The following is a 4916-nucleotide window of genomic DNA, read 5'->3' on the forward strand; positions in this document are numbered from 1 at the left end:
AACCCTCTGCTTGTTTCTTCCATGCACAGCTCCCTCCTGCCCCATGGGTGCCTGGCTTCCATTTCTTCCTGACTCCCGTCTCCACTTACTTTACCCCCAAACCTCCCGTTCTTATCAATGGATCCCCTATAGCATAAGAGCAAATTATGCAAAGAAGGAAGCCCCGGGATGCAAAGGCAATTAATTTGCATGATTTATAGGGAGCCCAGATTTATACTGGGCGGAGAGGGTTATTTTGGTCCAGAGCACATACAGATCCAACTGTGTGCTCTCAGCTTGTAAACGACAGGGGGTTGGCACCTCTCCCAGCTGCTGGGTCTTTTCTCTTTCCAACCAGCACAGACCCACTCTTCAGTCTGAACTGGTGGACCTGTGTTTGTCATCCCTTGGCATAATAATATTTGCAAAACACTTTGCTCCCCTCCCCCTCCCCCCCTTCAACCCAGGCGGCCACCAGGGACCATCTCTCTGTTTTCCGCTCAGTAAGGCCTGGGACATGCTGTCCATGGAAAAATCACACTCATCAGAGAGAGAGAGAGAGAGAGAGAGAGAGAGAGCAGGAGAGAAAACCAGGCGACTACCTGGCTGCCATTTATAGAATCCTGAATAAGTGCCAATTTGAAAGCAGCCAAGCCCTGGTGTTTATGTCCCTCTTACATTTGCTATGGGATGGTTGATTAAATGCCTGGCGTCCATTTGGCACAATCCCCTAATATTGTAATTATGCTCCAGGGCCTCAGCCAAGCTGCGGCTGAAGACAATGGGGGCCGTGGATGCTGACAAACAAGGTGCTTGAGGTTTGGGGGTTGTTGTTGTTTCACTGTGTGAAAACCAATGAGAAAAGAGAGAAACTGTGCAACTGTGGTGCTCAGCTCTAGGGATGTCTAGGAAGCTCAGAATGTTCTGTGAGGTGTTCGTTATGTTCTGTAGGAAGAGTGTGCAGAGTGAAATCCATGTGTGTCAAAAGGATGTTGCCTAGTTTGCTCTCGTTTGTTGCAGTGTGATTAGGCTGCAATCCTAGGCACCATTATTGAAAAGTAAGCCTCATTGAGCACAATGGGACTCACATCTGAGTAAACAAGCATAGGATTGAGCTGTTAATATATGTCATTTTTTAAAGCATGCTGGATAACAAGCTGCAGTGGGTATAATGTTTTCCAGTACTTTAAACTGAGAAGCCATTGTTAGAAAAAGACCAGCCCTATTATCAGGCAGAATGAGGCAGTATCCTCAGGTGGCAATTTCCAGGTGAAGGAGAACAGCAATGAAAGGTTGGAAGGACAGAGCTGTGTCTGCCCTGAGCCAGTCTTTTGCCCTCAGGTGCAATTGAAAGCACTGTCCCATTATCACTGTTAAAGGGAGAGTCACTTGCCAGCCTAGTCAGCTTCTGACCGTGGAATGAGAGGGGACGCCATCTTGACCTTTGCCTCAGGCAACAAAATGTCATGGATCAGCCCTGGTTCTTAGTCTGCCCTCAAGGGCAAGGTGGTAGTGATGGAATGGGACATGAATCGGGGAAAAACACTAAAAGAAGGTTATTTTAGAATGATTACTTTTCTCCATGGCACCTTCACAAAGGCAAACACAGAAAATGATTCCCAATCAGGTGCCAATTTTTTCAAAAAAATTATGTGGCCCAAAGTTTCAAATTGTGGTCTTGTTTTTTGTTTTAAAAGTCATTAGAAGAGACAAATCTGCTTGTGGCAAAAAGTGCTCCCAAAAGCATTCAAGCCAGCACAGCATCAACCTCTTTCAAGCATCTTTTCAGTGCAAGGTAAGTTCTGTTCAGGTAAATTCCACTGAGTTCACTGGACTTATTCCCAGGTTGGTGTATGGAGTGGCACAGCCTTAACCACTTGAGAGATGAGGGACAGGGGTTTTTGAGAACTTTTTGAGAACTTGAAAGAGAGGGGCAGGACTGTGTCTGGGGGGAGATGATGTGGTCCCTCACTTGTGTTGGGAGGGTGTATGCCACCTAACACCAAACGGTCCTTCCTTCTTTGGAACTGCCATTGGAAAACCCAGCAAGACTGTCACCCCTTTGCTCCTAATCTAATGCCCCAAAGCCACTACACTCCACAACCCTTATTTATGTTAATTCTCAGGCCCACAACATTCAACTTACTTCCTAGCAAATGCCCTAGGGCAGGGGTCAGCAAACTTTTTCAGCAGGGGTGCTGGTCCACTGACCCTCAGTCCTTGTGGGGGGCAGACTATATTTTGAAGGGGGGGAATGAATGAATTCCTATGCCCCACAAATAACCCAGAGATGCATTTTAAATAAAAGGACACATTCTACTCATGTAAAAACATGCTGATTCCCGGACCCTCCATGGGCCAGATTTAGGAGGTGATTGGGCCGGATCCGGTCCCCAGGCCTTAGTTTGCCTACCCATGCACTAGGGGCTGCAGTTTTAGTCTTGATTGCGACTTCTATATCATGAACCATTTCCGCACTTAACATACAACAAGTGTACCTCTGTCAGCTTGCTAAGGTCTTATAAAACACCAAGGCTTCAGCTTACATAACACAGCAAAGGGTCAGAGTAATCATTAACCTTGCCCCTTTTCTAGTTCACTTTGTTCTCAAGTAACCTGTTTGCCTGGATTAAACATATAGCAATATGTTAAGAGAAGGAGAAGCAGTTCCACAGTGTTCTTCCTACTATTGACCAGGCATGGAATTTGAGGGAGGAAGGACAGGCATTCCCAGGAAAGGTGGCTTTTAAAAGAAGAAAGAAAGGACCAAGATCCACTTTCTTCCCTTCCAATGGATTCAATATGCCCAGATACGTTCCCCAGGAAATGACCTTAATAAAGAAAAGCTGCATCACTGGAAAGATCAGAAACGCTCATTAGCAACATTTAAGCAAGAACAGGGATGTTGTTGGCATTTGATTGCCATCGTATTTGTGTGTGTGTGTGTGTGTGTGTGTGTGTGTGTGTGTGTGTGTGTTGCTAATCAAGGCATGGGTCATAGAGTAAGGATAGGAAATTGCAACTAATCCAGAATGTTGCAGCTAGACTGGTGACTGGGAGTGGGCACCAAGACCACATAACACCAGTCCTGAAAGACCTACATTGGCTCCCAGTACGTTTCCAAGCACAATTCAAAGTGTTGGTGCTGACCTTTAAAGCCCTAAATGGACTCAGCCCAGTATCTCCACCCCCATTATTCTGCCCGGACACAGAGGTCCAGTGCCGAGAGCCTTCTAGTGGTTCTCTCACTGCGAGAAGTGAAGCTATAGGGAACCAGGCAGAGGGCCTTTTCGGTAGTGGCACCTGCCCTGTGGAATGCCCTCCCAGCAGATGTCAAGGAAATAAACAACAACCTGACTTTTAGAAGACATCTGAAGGCACCCCTGTTTAGGGAAGTTTTTAATTTTTGAAGTTTTATTCTGTTTTTAATGTTCTGTTTAGTCTGTTTTTAATGAAAGCCACCCAGAGTGGCTGGGGAAACCCAGCCAGATGGGGAGGGGTAGAAAAATATATTATTATTATTATTATTATTATTATTATTATTATTATTATTATTAAAAACAATGTTTGATGAAATAGGCAATTGCCAATAGGCTGCAGTTGAAGCCAATTTGTACAAAGAGTAGCAGTAGTAATTTTTTTAAGTTCTGGTCTGTGCCCCTACAAGTGTAAGTTTTTAATGTGTCCTCCTGGGAAAGGTATGTGGGTAAGGAGGAAATTCACTTTGTATTCTGAACAAGAATGCCCTGGAGAAAACTCACAGTTCAGATGTGATTCCTTCTTCTCGAGACATCGCTACATTGATATGCTCAGGATATTATTGTTGCACGCCACCCCAGTCTCTGGGTGGTACAAGATTCCAGGGGTTCCGGACGCTTACCCAGGCCTTGTGTTTCCTTCTGGAAATGAGGCACAACTGAGACTGCAGTGTCTTTATGAGATATGGTTTATTTGCACATATTTACAACCTGAGCCTACGATGGAGGGGTTCATAGTGTCAATACCCCAAGAGCGTCTTGCTTCCTCCATAGGCGCAGCCTAGGATTCCAGCAGAGATCCAATATGGTGCTGCCTGCTGCTTTGCTTCTCAGTTGCGTCATTCAGTCGCATCACCTCTCTAAACTAAGCTCTGATTTTATCTTCTGAGTTGGGGGAGGGCAACCATATGCCACCTCACAACAAATTTCTTTGACCCTTTGTAGTCTTAATGGCTTGTCTCCCAGGTGATTTCCTGGACATGGGAAGCTTAGCCCCGACATGCATCATCTTACGCTTGTCTACCTTGTATTGTCATAGCCAGTGGTCATACCAGCACACTCAAAGGGGAATGGGTTGTAGCATTTGCTTAGCATGCAGAAGGTCAATCACTGGCATCTCCAGGTATGGCTGGGAAAGTTTCCAGTCTGAAACCCAGAAGAGCTGCAACCAGTCAGTAGAAACATTAAATAAGATGGACCAATGGCCTGTGCCGGAAGTGAAACAGCAAAGATCATTCTGCGTGCAAATTAATGGTTAATTTTGTTTAATGTTAAAGTCAACTAGCCAAGAGGGGAGTGGGTGGAGGTGTTACTTAGCAACCATACAGAGTGACATGTTTACCAAGGTTGCACGTGCTCTGATTGGCTGTGTGGTCCTGAGGGATTTTTCCTCTGTATGTTTGGTTGTATGTCTCCCTGCTATGCACAAGGCCTGAAGTAAGAAAGACAAAACCTCTCTGTTATTGTTCAATTTTCTCAGTAAAGTGTAATCAGGATTTCTTTTCTGTCTGGATTTTGCGTCATTTAAGTTAGTTTCCTAGCAGCTCGGCTCAGTATAAGGCAGCTTCCTATGTTTTGAAATACTAGACATTACTATTCTTTCCCATCCACACTGCCAAGGGGCTCCATGGATTCCTGAAGAACATGATTGTGAAAACCAAGAAAAGCGCATAACATCAC

This window comes from Podarcis vaucheri (assembly GCF_965113315.1).
Source record: "Podarcis vaucheri genome assembly, chromosome: 2".
Lineage (NCBI taxonomy): Eukaryota > Metazoa > Chordata > Lepidosauria > Squamata > Lacertidae > Podarcis > Podarcis vaucheri.